The following is a 16,501-nucleotide window of genomic DNA, read 5'->3' on the forward strand; positions in this document are numbered from 1 at the left end:
AGCAAACAGTACCAAATCCTTGACTGCCCTGTCTTGACAATTCAGGAAATATTGCTCTTGGAACCAAAATTTCAGCCAAATGTTTATGTTGGAAGAATGTTCCCACCTGCAATAGCTTGTGAGCCCTGTTCCATTTTAAAAATTGCATGGCTGCAAACTAGGAGGGAAAAGTTAGCTGTGTCCAGGACAAATTTCTGGATGCGTGGGTACTGCAGAAAAAAAATGAGTGTGTAGTGAACCCAACAGTTTCTGTTTCACTGGGTAGAGAACAGTTCGCTCCTGTTAGTTTCATTTAGATCAAGGATGACAGACCTGTCAGTTTCACCTAAATCTATTTTCAATAATTAAGACACCATTCTAATTCTGTTCATTCCTTCCTATCTGATATTTCCCAAAAATATTTTCAGATGCTGCAAAGTTCAAAAATTAGGAGAATGTTTTTCCCCCCAGAAGCAGTCAGCTTTAGTACATGCTATTCTCAATATTGGATAATGTTTTGTCTTGTAATCACTGTACCTGCAAATGATATGTCTACTTTTTGAAACAAACTTTGTTGTTTCTCCAGATGAATTACTTTCAATGCAGCTTACTATACTTGACATCCACCACTTCTAAAAATGTGTATGCAGTTACTTTAAATATTTTATTTCCTCTTAAGTATTCACGTTTTAGATTAAAATATTTCGCATTTTAATGACGCTTTGTATCTTAGTCAAGTTATGCATTTCACATTTAAATCCTGATTGGTGCATACTTAAATTAATTTTGCAAAGACACTAGATCAGTCAGCGTGTGAAGTTGATGAACAATAAAATTATTTTTCAAAGCATAAATACTTCTGAAAAAAACAGTATAAAAGTCAAAACTAGCACATTAAAAGATCAGAGAAGGACACCATAAAGGAGGAGAAATTCAACAACAAACAAAGACCTTTTTTAACAACCTAAGGAAATCACAGGACAATTGTAACTCTTGTAATGTCTGGTCAGTAGTGACCTTGGTAATATTCTTAATTACAAGTCTTTTTTTAATTTAGAACTACAGTATCGAAACAAAGCAAATAATAGCTCAACTTACAAAATGTTTAAACCCAATCAAATGCAAACCGAAAGACTCTCTTATTTAGCTGTCTACAGTGTCATCTATGCAGCTCCTAATTTATTGCAACAAGTTGCAGTGAAATGGGAGGAAACAGACAAGCAGGGAGTATGAGCCAAAGGAATGTTCAAGAAGATTTACCTAATAGACAATTTCTCCTGTGCAATTTCTCCCATGTACCATTCCTCCCCACCCCCCCCTGAAATGTCAGTACATGAGCCACTGTATTACATCAATGCAAGTTGCACAGCTGATAAAAAAATTCACGTTTTTTTCTCCTTTGTTTACAAGTGCATAATTATTGCATAATTTCAGTATAATAGAAATATGACGTTCATCAAATTTTTTTGGCAAATTTATATAATCCTGCTAAATACTTTTTGTTTGGAAAGACAGTGACCTCTTAAAGAACAGGCTTCAAAGCAGGTCGAACTGGAGGATTTTCCTTCTTTGGATGTTGAGGATGTAACTTCGTATTTAATTGCCTAAATCTCATCACTTCTTGTATAATTATGAAATAACATAATCAAAGTTCTTTGGCATCGTGATGTTCAATCATAGAATGGTGACAGCACAGAGGGAGGCTATATGGCCCGTCATGTAGCTATGCAAGAGCAACTTTGCCAGTCTCAGTCCCCTGCCCTTTCTCAATAGCCCTGTAACTTCTGGTTTCCCACACTCCAAAGATGTGCAGGTTAGGTTGATTAGCCATGCTAAATTGACCTTTAGTGCCAGGGGGATTAGCAGGATAAATTCATGGGGTTATGGGGAGAGGGCCTGGGTGGGATTGTTGTTGGTGTAGGCTCAATGTGCCAAATGGCCGCCTCCTGTACTGTAGGGATTCTATGATTCTTTGTCCAATTTTCCAAATTCCCTTTTGAAAGCCATGATTGAATCTGCCTATACCACACTCTCGGGCAATGCATTCCAAACCCTAATCACTCCATTTTTTTAAAAACGTGACATGTTGCCTTTGATTCTTTTGTCATTCACCTGAAGTCAGTGTCCTCTGGTTCTTGACACTTCTACTTAAGAGAGCGGATTGAATTTCAATGCCTCTATCAAATGCCTTCTCAGCCTTCTGTAAGGAGAGTAGCCCCAACCTCTCCAATCTAACTTCTAACAGAAATCGCTAATCTCTGGAACTATTCTCATAAATCTCTGCACGATCTCTAATTCTTCCTGAAGTGTGGTGCCTTGAATTAGACACAATATTTCAGCTGAGGCTGACCCATTATTTAATAAAGGTTCACCTTGCTCTTGTGTGCAATGCCTCTCTTTTTAAGGCCAAGAATCCCAAATACTTTATTAAGCACTTTCCCACCCTGTCCTGCCACTTTCAGCAATTTGTACAGATACATCCTCAGGTCCCTCTACTCTTGCAGCCCTTTTAGAATTGAATCCTTTTTTATTGCGCCTCCTCATTCTTCCTAGTGTATCATTTCACATTTCTCTGCATTACATTTAATCTGCTACATGTCTGCCCATTCCATCAGCCTGTCTTCTTAAAGTCTTTTGCTATCCTCCTCAAGTTCACAATATGATCAAATTTTTGTGTGATCAGCAAATTTTGAAATTGTGCCCTGCGCATCTAAATCTGTGTGTCATTAATAAAGAACTGCAGTGATCCTGGTACTAACCCCTGGAGAGCCTCATTGTATGCCTCCTTCCAGTCTAATAAACAACCATTCACTACTGCTCTTGATTTCCTGTCACTCAAATCAGTTTTGTTTCCGTGCTGCCACACTCTGTTTTATTCCATGGGCTTTGAACTTTGCTGACAAGCGTGTTATGCAGCACTGTATTGAATGGCTTTTGGAAGTATTTGTAACCCATATCAGCTGCATTGCGTCCGTTAACTCTACCTCTCACCTCATCTAAAGACTCAATTAGTTCAACATAATTTGCTTTTAACAGACCTGTGCTGCCTCCTTTAATTAATCCTCACTTGTACCAGTAATTTGTTAGTTTTGTCCTGGGTTATAATTTCTAAATGTTTTTCCAGTACCTAGATTAAACTGACTGGCTTGTAGTTGCTGGGCCTCCGTTGCACCATTTTTTGGACAAGGATGTAATATTTGCATTTTGCCTGTCCCCTGGCATACTCCCATAATATAAGGAGGATTGGAAGATTATGACCGATGCCTTTGCAATTTCAACCCTCAAATTCACGTCCCTCTGTATCCTGGGATGCATCGCATCTGATCCTGTTGACTTGTACATTTTAAATACAGCCAGCCATTCTAATGCCTATTTGTAACAATCTTTAGCCTATCTAAATATCTCAAATACCTCCTTTCTTCTCTATTACTTGGGCATCTTCTCTCTCTGCAAAGACAAATGCAAAGTAGTGATTTAGTACCTCAACCTTGCCTCTGCCTCTGTGTGAATTTCCTTTTAGACCTTCAGACATTTAGTTGATGTAGAACAGTTGTTGTAGTAGGGTTTATCTCACTTAATGCATCACAATAGAAGCAAACCAGCGTAAGTCTGCACCTGGTTTATTGTGAGGTAATTTCATACAAAGCAGAATAAAGTGCATGTAAAACCTATATATGGTTATAGTTCAGACTAATTTCATAGATTAATAGTTATATGGTGTGAGTTTGATCAGGAATAAGTTAATCAGCCAGAAATGATTTCCCAAACCCCAATCCAGGATTCTCTCTGCTAGATCATTAGTTCTGACCTTGTTGTGAAGTGGACTTTGGGTAGGCTGGTCAGGTAGTTGGCAAAATTTGAATGATTTAAAGCAAGTATCACCAGGGCAACTTTTGTAATAAAATCACTCACTAACAGCAGCCATATCAAATCCAGTGCCGTAACCAGATGATCTCCTGTCCAAGTTCAAGGAAGGTTAGAAATTTTGGCTGAACCAGAAATGGGGTGGAACATGCACACCTCGGTGTCAGGCATAAGGATGAAGCTGCAGGCAATTCTGGCAGAACTACATAACTTGGAGATCCAGTTGGGAGGTCTGAGGTTAGTAACCAGGTGAATCCAACTGGTTGTGGTTGTCTGCAGTGTGACTGTTCTTCAGTACTCATTGTCCAGGCTTTTACATGAAGAATGGGCACTTTAGAAGCATGTCCTGGGCGTTCGAGAGGAGCTGTGGCTGAAGTGAGAAAATTGGAGGAAAACTGGAGAAGGAAATGAAACCGATAAAATTATTCCAGCAATTTTGCTTCTGCTTAAAATCATCAATTGACACAACCTTTTCTGTCTGTCTGTCATCTCTCACAGTTGTGATGTGCTAGTGTTTAATTCAATCTTTCATTCATCAGACATTTGCAACACCTGAGCTGATTATATGAATGTCTGATAAGTGAAGCTGGAAAATAACTTGTTAAATGATGTACTAAGAACTAGGAAGGGATTTTTGTGGTGCTCAGCAAATAGACACCAGGAATAGTCAAAATTTCTCTGTGATGATGCAAAATAGACACTCGTAAGTGGAACAACTTGTTAAGATGAGAAAATCATACATAAAGGCGCTCCCTACAATGAACATTGTCACATTGCTAATGCTGAATGTGAAGGCCAGCTTGGGAAGTCTTGATTGAAAATTCAAGATTCCCGAGTGTTTCAAGTGTATCCAGAATCCACAATTTAATCTGTGGATGCCTATGCTGAGCAAAAGCAGATCTTACTATAGTCAGCGTAGAATCATAGAATCCCTACAGTGCAGAAGGAGGCCATTCAGCCCATCGAGTCTGCACCGACAACAATCCCACCCAGGTCCTTTCCCCATAACCCCACATACTTAGCCTGCTAATCCCTCTGACACTAAAGGGCGATTTAGCATCAACTTAACCCACACACCTTTAGAGCGTGGGAGGAAACCCACGCAGACAGAGAGAGAACGTGCAAACTCCTCACAGACAGTTACCCAAGGCCGGAATTGTACCCTGGCCCCTGGTACCGTGAGGCAGCAGTGCTAGCCACTGCGCCACCCCAAAGAATGATATTCTGGCTGTCTTCAAAATTGAAGGACCAGCAATGATACAATCTTAAAATTTTGATTTGATTTATTATCGTCACATGTATTAACAGACAGTGAAAAGTATTGTTTCTTGCGTGCTATACAGACAAAACATACCATTCATAGAGAAGGAAATGAGAGAGTGCAGAATGTAGAATTGCAGTCATAACTAGGGTGTAGAGAACGATCAACTTAATGCAAGGTAAGTCCATTCAAAAGTCTGACAACAGCAGGGAAGAAGCTGTTCTTGAGTCAGTTGGTACATGACTGCGGACTTTTGTATCTTTTTCCCAAAGGAAGAAGGTAGAAGAGAGAGTGTCTGGGGTGCGTGGGGTGCTTAATTATGCTGGCTGCTTTGCCGAGGCAGCGAGAAGTTAGACAGAGTCAATGGATGGGAGACTGGTTTGCGTGATGGATTGGGTTACATTCACGACCTTTTGTAGTTTCTTACCAGCTTGGGCAGAACAGGAGCCATACCAAGCTGTGATACAACCAGAAAGAATGCTTTCTATGGTGCATCTGTAAAAGCTGGTGAGAGTCGTAGCTGACATGCCAAATTTCCTTAGCCTTCTGAGAGAGTAGAGGCATTGGTGGGCTTTCTTAACTATAGTGTCGGCATGGGGGGACCAGGACAGGTTGTTGGTGATCTGGACACCTAAAAATTTGAAGCTCTCGACCCTTTCTACTTCCGTTGATGTAGACAGGGGCATGTTCTCCTTTACACTTCCTGAAGTCGATGACAATCTCCTTCGTTTTGTTGACATTGAGGGAGAGATTATTGTTGCCGCACCAGTTCACCAGATTCTCTATCTCATTCCTGTACTCTGTCTCGTCATTGTTTGAGATCCGACCCACTTCAGTGGTGTCGTCAGCAAAGTTGAAAATCGAGTTGGAGGGGAATTTGACAGCAAGAAACCTCGGTGTTTCCTTTTTTATTATGGCCTTGAGATATCCTAGTGAAGTTGTTGATATCAAATTGGGAGGAGGCAAATAGTTATCAACCTACAGAAACCTCCACAATAATTAACCTTTAATTGACCTTGGAACCAATTAACATTACTTATTCCCACATGGAGTGACTGAGAAGTAGCCTGGTTAGCATCTAAAAATTTATACCATGCTCCAAACTATGCCACAGGGAATGACTTAAAGAAAAAAATGTATGGGAACTGAAAAGGGCAGATTAGTATTTTTCATTCCAGAGATCCCCAGGGAACTCTCCATCCCGCCGCGCTGATTTTTCTTTCGCACACCGGGCCGAGAGATTCAAGCGGCAGCCAATCCGCGTCGCGTCTCCCAGCGCCGGATTTCCGGCACCATCAGCTCTGAGCCAGAAATAGGCATGGAGCTGCATAATGTGTGCACATGATAACTTCCATATAATTTAAATGCTATTAGCGGGCCCAGGACTGAAGTCTCACTTGCGGGGATCTGGCAGCCCGACCTCGTTGGAATGAAGCGGGGGCAATCAGGGGCCTCTCCCCCAAAGGGTTGGGCATTGGTGGGGTGCCACCTGGGCATTGCCACCATGGCAGTGCCAGCCCCTTGACACTGCCCAAAGGGCAAAGTGCCAATATCTGGGGGGACCTTGGCACTGCCCATTGGGCATGGGGCAGTGCCAAGAGGGCAAGGCCTAATGGGGACAGGGCCTGTTGGGGGCATGGCCTCTGGGAGCGATCGGTGGGGGTGGGTGGTCCTGCTGCCACTCTGCACTTGGGCTGAGTGACAGAGAGAGGGAAGGAGGCCAGCAATTGGGGCTGGCCATCAGTTAGGGGTGGGCGGGGGTTGGGGGGAGGTCACTGTGCATGCGCCATTCTCGACACTGACAGATCAGCCCCTGCCGATGGCCTGCTCAGCACTATGCTGCCGGCCTCTCCAGCGGGAATAGACCCTGCCCACAGTTTTTCAGCATGATTCATGCTTGTGCACTAAGCAGTGCACAGAGTGTGGGAGATTTTTCTCTGAACTCCCACTGAAAAAACCAGCATGATTTACTCCAGCTTTTACGCGAATTCAACACCGAGAATTTCTTTGGGAGAATCGCCCCCCAAGTCTTGAGATATACATGGATTGAAAAATGTTCCTTTTTTGACTGAAGCACCTAGTATAATTTGAATTTCCTAGGGTCTTTATGGTAAGTAGATTATCAACCTTAAGCACAGCTATACTTCACAGTTCAATAATATTTTGTGCTCCTGTGTATGTTTTGCCTCATTTAAAATTCTCATCATTATTTTCAAACTGCTCCCTATCTCTGCAATCTCTCCAGCCCTACAACCCTCCAATTTGGCTTCATGATTATCTCCGATTTTAATTGCTCCAACGACCCTGTATTCTGCAATTTCAACCCTAAACCTCCCCTCCTCGCCTCTCTGCCTCTTTTTGGGACATGTTGCTACATTAAAGGTGCTATATAAACACAAGTTGTTGTTCTCATGATTTGACATTAAATTGACTGTGGTGAAACAGGTGATGTTTTCTTGTGCCTCATGTCAAAGCGCACTGTTGCATAAAGTTGACAAAGCTTTACTTTGTTCTAATCCATGCTGTGCCTGTCTGACTTGGAACTACTGAATCCTGATGCTGCAACTTTTTTGATTGAAGATGTTGAATATTTGTGTACAATTTTAAACAAATATTAAGTACAAAATTAAATGAAATAGTTCATTCATCTGTTACTTAACACACCTCCATAGTAATCAGTCTGTGGAATAATTCTGTAATTATGTGGATATTTTATTATGAAAACTATGTTTTATGTTTCTTCAAATTCTGCACAGTTTTCTCCTTTCTGAAGACTTATGCTGGATAAGGTTTGAAAAACTATTCTAGATCTCAATTTTCAAATGTGAGGCTAAACATTTTAGCAAGTTATAAAGTAATAGGAAACATCACAGACAGACCAATCCCCTTTCAATTGGTGTCAATATAAACATAGGGATCCAGAGTGAGGTATCTAGCTGACGTTGTCACCCTTACCCAGCTGAGAACAGCTAACCCAGAACAGACCGGAAATTATCTTGGATATTTCAATTTCCCTTCTGGACACTGGTGCCCATTGAGTATATGCAAGCAGCTAAGGATAATTGGATTGTAGTGTTTTTCAGGTAAATTGATCATCAATCATGCGTGCAACTCTAATTAAGAATTTAATCCATTTATTATTGTATTCAAATATATTTAGCTCCAGTGGGACTCATACTGTGTGGAATCTCTGCACAATTCTCAGTGATTCCACCTGCAGCGGGGAGGAGGGGGCTGTTGAGAGCGCAGCTGGTGTATGCCAGTTGGCTGCAGGTTCTGAAAGCTTTTTATTTGTGTCACAAGTCGGCTTACATTAACGCTGCAATGTTACTGTGAAAATCCCTTAGTCGCCGCACTCTGGTGCCTGTTCCGGTACACTGAGGGAGAATTTGGCATGGCCAGTGCACCTAACCAGCATGTCTACCGGACTGTGGAAGGAAACTGGAGCACCCAGAGGAAACCCACGCAGACACAGGGAGAATGTGCAGACTCCGCACAGACAGTGACCCAGGTCCCTGGAGCTGTGAGGCAACGGTGCTAACCACTGTGCCACTGCACCACCCTTGCTAGTGTAATTCGTTTTTATATTGCACTTAACAGGTTTGGTCCTCTTGTTTGTCCCACCTCCACTGGGGAAAAAGCTTCCATTCCCTTTCTTTTGCCCCCTCATGAAAATATGTCTGAAATTCAGAACTTGATGTGTGGAGGTTTGCATGAACTTGGGTCTGAGCAATCTGTAAGAGGTCTTAGTGTGATTGCTGTAATGTGTCAATGGTAACAGATTTGTACCTTAGAAACTTATAAGAAGAAAATAGAATTTGAAACAGAACTGCACATTGTAGCTCGGAGGCGAGGGGTAATGGAGGAACAAGATGCTCTTAAGACTTTATTATTGTCTATCTTAAGATGTCTGCAGAAAAGGATGTAAGAATTGCTCACCTAGTGTCCTGTACTGATATTTGTGTAGCGTCTCTTGTTCCTTCAATTGTACTAAAGTGTATGAAGCTCAAGATTTCACAAAGTACAAATGTTATATCCTTCATAGTTGAGGATAAGAGGTAAACCTTTTAGAACTGAGGTGAGGAGAAATTTCTTCACCCAGAGGGGTGTAGAATTCACGACCACAGAATGTAGTTAAGGCCAAAACGTTGTGTGATTCCAAGAAGAAATTGGTATAGCTTTCAGGGCTAAAGGGATCAAGGGATATGGGAGGAAGGGGGGAATCAGGATATTGAATTTGATAATCAGCCATAATCAAGATGAATGACTCGCAGGGTCTACTCCTGCTTCTAGTTTCTGTAATGGAAACCAGGTTAATGTTATTTCATAGTTCTTCCATAAACAATGAGTTAGGCAGAAAAGCAGTTGAAGATCCATTGCAACTAGATCTGGTGATTTATAACAGCTTTTATATTAAGTTTAGGCCAAATGGCTGCCTCCTGTGCTGTAACAATTCTGTATTCTACATGATACTACTGCCAATTTGTAACAGGTTTCCTATGGAGCTGATGAAAATTCCCAACTAAATTAGGGAGATTCCTGGTTGATGGCTTTAATGACATGTTTCCAAGGTTTATTTGGGATTGCTGCTGGTTTGCATTGTGAACTGGTGTTAGTCTGTGACGGTCCCTCACAATCGGGATGACATCCATCAGGCTTGTTGAACCTTTAGATTACTGAGGAGCCCAATCTGGATTCACAAGTTCTTCCACAGTGGGAGGTGTGTTACTGCATGGGGAGTGGCATTCACAACACTGGGTTGGCCTCCCTCTCCTTCCTCTGCCACTGCCATGCTGCCTCGCTGTCAAGTCCCTGAGCCACAATGCAGCTTGCACTTTGATGGACCAGGTAAAGTCATATTCAATGTTCCACAGCTGCTGCCTTCCAGTCAGTGGTGTTAATGCTATAGAGTGACCTTGAGTGTATCTTTATACCTTTTCTTCTGGCCGCCCTTAGAGCGTTGGCCAGTGGAGAGCTGGGAGAAGAGAACTTGACGAGGGAAGCAGTTTCCAGTCATCCAGATGCAATGGCCCGTCCATCGCAGCTGGTTCCTCAGGAGCAGGGCTCCAATGCTGATAGATGCAGCTTGAGGAAGGATGCTGACATTGTTTTGGCGGCCCTCCCATTTGGTCCCCAGGATTTGATGCAAACACTGCTGGTGGAAGCTCTCAAGGATCTTGACATGTCAGCGAGAGACGGTCCAGATTTCACTGTAGTAGCGAAGGGTGGTCAACACAACGACCTTATAAACCAGGACCCTTGTTGATTTCAAAGGTTTGATGTCAAATACGCCCTTGCACATCTTACAGAAGGCAACGCTGGCACGGTTGATTCAGTGCTGGACTTCGATGGTAGTCCCTTGGGAGAGGTGACTGCTGGGATATGGTGAGTGCTGCACATACCCCAGAGCCACCTTGGCTCAAGGGATGCATATCTGGCTTGGGGTAGGTTGGTGCAGGACCTTTGTCTTGGTGATGTTTATAAGTAAACAAAGCCTCTTCTCAGAGGTGTTGAAGAGGTCAAGCATCCTTTGTATGTCCTGTACAGAGTGAGCCACCATGCAGCAATCATCTGCACCCTGAAGATCGTGGGTGTCCATGGTGGTCGATTTGTTTTTGCCCGGAAGCAACCAAGATTGAAAAGCTTCCCATCCAGACGATACAGATACTGACACCAGGTGGTAGATCACCTCGGATGAAATGGACAACGACAGTCAGTTAACAAGGTGGAGGTGATCTCACAACCTTGTTTAACCTGGTCTGGATGTGAAAGGTGTCAGTTTCAAATCCTCTACTCAAGATGGTGGTGGTCATGTTGTCCTTCAGAAGTCTTGGGTTGGTGACAAACTTCAGTGGTCTGGAGGATGGATGCAAAAAGGTTTACAATTTAAAGAATCAAACACCTTGGTCCACTCAAGGGGAAGAATATTTTTTGGTTTTGCTCCCAGCACTTTTTGTGGATCTGCCTAGCGACAAAGACCATGTCTGCAGTACCCCAGGATGGTTGGAAGCCACATTGTGTTTTTGGGAGGATGATCTTAACAACAGGATGAAAGTGGTTAATGGTGACGCGGGCAAGGATCTTGCCCATGATGGTCAGGAGGGAAATCCCCCTTTAAATTTTACAATTAGATTTATCCCTCTATTTGTGGATAACAACAATGTTCTTGTTCTTGAGATCCCGGGACAAGACATCATTATCCCAGAGGCGGAGGATAAACTGGCCAGAGTTGTGACGTGAGTTGGTAGCTACTGGTAATGGTAGACCTCTGCGAGTATACCATCCAGCCTGCAAGCTTCATTGGCTTTCATCTGTTGGATGATTGGTGGATCGCTGAGGGGATCCTCCACAAGGTGTTGTTGGACAGCTTGGGTGGTCTCCTCTGATACGGTGGACTCCTGGTTGAGGGAAAATTTGAAGTGCTCCTTCCAACACTGATGGCGTTGTTGTTCATCATCCTTGAGATGCTGGGATTCAGCTAATAGCACTTTCCAGAATCTCAGAATTGTTACGACATGGAAGGAAGCCATTTGGCCCATTGTGTCTGCCTGATTCTCCACAGGAGCATTTTGCCTAGTGCCTAGGGTTGCCAATCCTCCTGCAGTGGCCAAGAGGCTACCAGAATCGATATCTGCCTCCTGTGATCAGTGAAAACAATCCAGGAAATTTTAAAACAATATTTTAAAAATATTGTTTTAAAATCTGTCCCATAATTTGTCATCAGCAACCACCAGCAAGGGGAATGAACTGCAACTCCCATCATGAGATATTACTATATGGTAATATCACATTCAGCTCAGCACAGCGCTGCCCAATCAAATTAAACCAAAAGAAAAGCCAGGGACTCCAGAATAGCTGAGATTTTAGTGGGCTGCGACGTGATTGATGGGGTTTGAATTTAATTGCAGGATAGGTTGCAAGCAGCAAGTGTTAATTCCATGTGCAAAGGGCACAAAAGCGGGGGGTTCAGATCATTTCATTTCATTAAAAACAAAGATTGAAAAGAGAAAAGATTCTCTAGTTTTAGCAGCTTTTAACATCCCTGTTTGAAACTATGGGGACAGATCTTGCATCAAGCCCCTTAGGAGTGAGTAAAGTTTTGTTTTCCCCTAATATTTAACCATTATTCACCCTTATTGCAATTTCATCTGGTTTGCCTGCAGCTGGTTTGTTTTTCCCTCTTGTGCTCCCTTAAAGCCTGCTCCTGCCACTAGTTTTCCATGACTTCATTTTCACCAATGTCTCCTGGAATATGTCCAACCAGAGTTGGCAACCCTACTGGTGTCATTCCCCTGCCCTATCCTGTAGTCCTGCACATTCTTCCTTTTCAGGTAACAATCCAATTCCCTCTTGATTGTCTCAAATTGAAACTGCCTCCACTACAAATTTGGCAGTGCACTCCTGATAGTTATTCACTGCGTGTAAAATTTATTCTTCATGTCACCATTGCTTCTTCTGCCAATCATCTTAAATCTGTGCCCTTTTATTTTCAATCCCAACCCCAGTGGGAACACTTTTCCACTGTCCAGGCCCTTCATAATTTTAAATACCTCTATCAAATATCCTCTCAACCTTCTCTTCTCCAAAGAAAAGAGTCCCAACTTTTCCAATCTATCTACTCAACCAAAGTTCCTAATCCTGGGACCATTCTTGTGAATCTTTTCTGCACTCTCTCTGATGCCTTCCCATCTTTTCTAAAATATGGCGCTACCCGGAACTGGACACACTACTCCATTTGAAACTGAATCAGTTTTCTATACAAGTTTAACATAAACCTAATATAAAAACACCACCTTCATATTTTCCTCCATTCAGATGCTAGGAGAGCTGAATGCTGACTGATGAAATTAGAGATATTGTTAGCAATGCATCTCTCCACGTTTGAAGGAGAAAAGTTCCAACATTTTCTGTTTTTAATTCAACAAATGTCAATTTAGTTTTCTTTAAGGTTAATTGATTTTTTAATGAGTTTCAAAATGAGCATTGGAGTAGCAATAAAATTTGCCATGGTTGCAACAACATATTTTTTGCTTTGTGGGGTAACCAACAGTAGTGTCATTACTGAAGATGGAAATCTAATTGAAGATTGAGCAATGTCATAAAGCATTGGGCAAAACTTATGTGCTTCAAGTTCTGAGTACTCTGAAATTGGGGTAGTCCTGTATTTTAAATTCACTAATACATTTCTTCTTGTGATATTTCTTTAAAATTTATTTTCTTGCCATTGCAGTGACATTTGGTTGTTGGCCTCTCCTTTGGGAAGATTTCTCGATGTTTGAAAAGGCTGTGCCATATGGTTTAGGTTAAAGCTGATGACAAAATATGCAAGCGTATTGATCTGCAGACCAAACCTTGATATCAGGTTAGTTCATTACTGGTATTACACAATGTTGTTTTGTATAAGATTTGTGTTTTCTTTTTGCATATTCCTGGCCAATAGGACTTAACCAGTCAGAAAAGTGTGGGAGTAAATAGTTTTAACAGATGGCCTGGAGGAGGAAGCACTAGCAGTGGTCTAGAAACAACTGTCCTTGGGCTTTTCTCATTTCCCTTTCCAGAAAGCATCTGGCTTCTCTCAACACCTTCCACATCAACACTGCTGAGATTATGAATTAATTGGCAAAGGGATTGAACCTGTGTCCTTCAATGCCACTTGCACTGCCAATTTAGAATTGTAATTGTCTCGACAGACTACAGCAGGTATCTTCAAAGTCTTGGCTAGATCATCAAACTTATCAGTTTTCACAGGTCACACATTGTCATTCTGTTGGCTGGCATTTAAGGTCACTCAGGGAAGAAACAAGTTTATCTTTTATTTCATTGCATGCATAACTTTTGGTCATTGGATTGTGAGTGTGTGAGAGAGAGAGAACCATGCACCCACATTAGTTGAATTTAAATTAACTTTCTTTCCTTAACACATGAATACTTTTGAAATGGATGTTGCTGGAATGATTGTAACAAGTATTAATCTTTAGCTATTCACTTTATGTCAGGGCAGAAGCGATATTGCAAAATCTTGCCGAGATAGGGCTTTAAATGGGCTTAGGCAGAGCAGTATAAACGTCAAGCATGAATTAGAAATATAGTGGAATAGAGTCGATGAGGGTAATGCTGTTGATGTGTTGTACATGGACTTTCAAAAGGTATTCGATACAGTGACACACAACAGACGTGAGAAAGATGCAAAATTGGCTGAGTAATAGGAAACAGTAATGGTCAATGGACATTTTTTGGGCTGGAGGAAGGTTTGTAGTGGAGTTCTCTAGGGGGGTCAGTGTTGAGACCCTTGCTTTTCCTGATCATAGAATCCTACAGTGCGGAAGGACGCCAGTCGGCCCATCGGGTCTGCACCGATCACAAGCCCACCCAGGCCCTATCCCCATAACCCCATGCATTTACCCGTCACCTGATGAAGGGGCAGCGCTCCAAAAGCTTGTGCTACCAAATAAACCTGTTGGACTTTAACCTGGTGTTGTGAGACTTCTTACTGTGCCTACCCCAGTCCAACGCCGGCATCTCCACATCATGAGGAGGACTGTGTCGAATTTTGAAAGCACATGTTGGAGTGGGCAGATAGATGGCAGATGAAATTCAATGTGGGGAAGTGTGATTTGATGCATTTTGGTAGCAAAACATGAACAGACAATCTGAAATAAGGGGGTGCAGGAGCAGAGGGATCTGGGTGTATATGTGCATAGATCATTCAAGGTAGCCAGCAGGTGGAGAAGGCAGTTAATAAAGCAGATAGTATCCTGGTTTTATTGATAGGAGTGTAGAGTACAACAGCAAGGAAGTTATGTTGAACTTGTACAAGGCACTAGTTAGACCTCAACAGGAGTACTGTGTACAGTACTGAGCGCCACATGATAGGAAGGATGTGAACACATTGAAATGAGTGCAGGAGATTTACAAGAATGGTTTCAAGGAGAGAACCTTCAGTTAGGAGGATAGATTGAAGAGGTTGGGACTGTTCTCCTTGGAAAGAAGAAGGCTAAGAGAAAATTTGATAAAGGTGTACAAAATCATGAGGGAGATGGACAGAGTAGATAAGGAGAAACTGTTCCCACTCGTAAAAGGATCAAGGATGAGAGGGCACAGATTTAAAGCGATTTGCAGAAGAAGAAAATGTGATGTGAGAGAAACTTTTTCACATAGCGAGTGGTTCAGGTATGGAATGCACTGCCTGGAGGTGTGGCGGAGGCAGGTTCAATTGTGCCACTAAAGAGGGCATGAGATCATTATTTGAATAGAAACAATGTGTAAGGGTATAGGGAAAAGGCAGTTGAATGGCGCTAAGTTAAAACACCAATTTGGAGAGAGAATGCAGCCACGATGGGCCGAATGGCTTCCTTCTACACCATAACCATTGCAATTATGAACTTTTAAAAATTGTATAGACTTGATCTGTCGGGAAATTGAGTTAAAAGGAAGTAAATTTGAAAGTTTTGATTTCTTGACAGCAGGATTATAATGTTGGAATTACATATTAAAAATTCTGTTTGATTTAGATATCAGATCATAGAATCCCTACAGTGCCCATCAAGTCGACCACAATCCCACCCAGACCCTACTCCCACAACCGCACATATCCACCCTGCTAATCCCGCTGTCACTAGGGAGAATTTAGCACGGTCAATCAACCTAACCAGCACATCTTTGGACTGTGGGAGGAAACCGGAGCACCCGGAGCAAATCCACGCAGACATGGGGAGAATGTGCAGACTCCACACAGACAGTGACCTGAGGCCAGAATTGAGCCCAGGCCCCTGGTGTTGTGAGGCAGTAGTGCTAACCATACAAATTCTGACTTTACCAAAGATTATTGTATTTTTACAATAGAAATGTTACTTTTGCTGGGAGGGCACAAGTATGGTTTTCAAGTCAGCGGTAAGCTTATCTGTGCTTCAGACCAAGTAGCACTGACCTAGTTGCTATGAGTATAACGGTTATGTGGTTTGCAGGGAAGTTGGTCTGATGAGATCTGTTTTGTGGCCAGCTTTTTATTTCCACCATTTTACAGCTGAGGCAGCCGTTGTGACTGAGAAGAGCACAAAAGGAAAATAAGGAACTAGTGGACAGAGTGAAATCTCAAACTGCCTCCTTTTGATTCTGTTTACAGCCACATCAATGCCACTGCGCCTTCCCAGTCAAGCTCAGAAATACTTTCCTGTCTGATTTGTGAGCTTTTGTACAAGCTTATTGTTTAGAGCAGCTGACTGAAACTTACTCTGCTGTGTTGGCTGACAGATGTACCAGCTAATTTTCTGAACTGTGGGAGTCTTGTCCTCAAAAAAAAATGGGGCCTGCTTAAATGCTATTCCTTGAACATACCCTTTATAACATGAAAAATAACCCAAGAGACTCATTACGCCCTTATCTCTTTTTGAAGTATTT

General features: G+C 42.2%; 1 protein-coding gene across 3 annotated transcripts in view; it reads left to right on the forward strand.

Moving 5' to 3' along the window:
- The window catches only part of LOC144502913 (transmembrane protein 248), a 33,299-nt gene that overhangs the window by 938 nt on the left and 15,860 nt on the right, over positions 1-16,501 (forward strand). For 2 of the 3 annotated variants that reach the window (XM_078227328.1, XM_078227329.1), the window contains exon 2: positions 13,335-13,466. The gene's annotated coding sequence lies outside the window, so the exon portion shown is untranslated. Of the gene's footprint in view, positions 1-8,451; positions 8,676-13,334; positions 13,467-16,501 lie in introns of those variants that run through there. The other variant, XM_078227330.1, reaches the window with a different exon arrangement.

The sequence above is a fragment of the Mustelus asterias genome, chromosome 13, assembly GCF_964213995.1.
Source record: "Mustelus asterias chromosome 13, sMusAst1.hap1.1, whole genome shotgun sequence".
Taxonomy (NCBI): domain Eukaryota; kingdom Metazoa; phylum Chordata; class Chondrichthyes; order Carcharhiniformes; family Triakidae; genus Mustelus; species Mustelus asterias.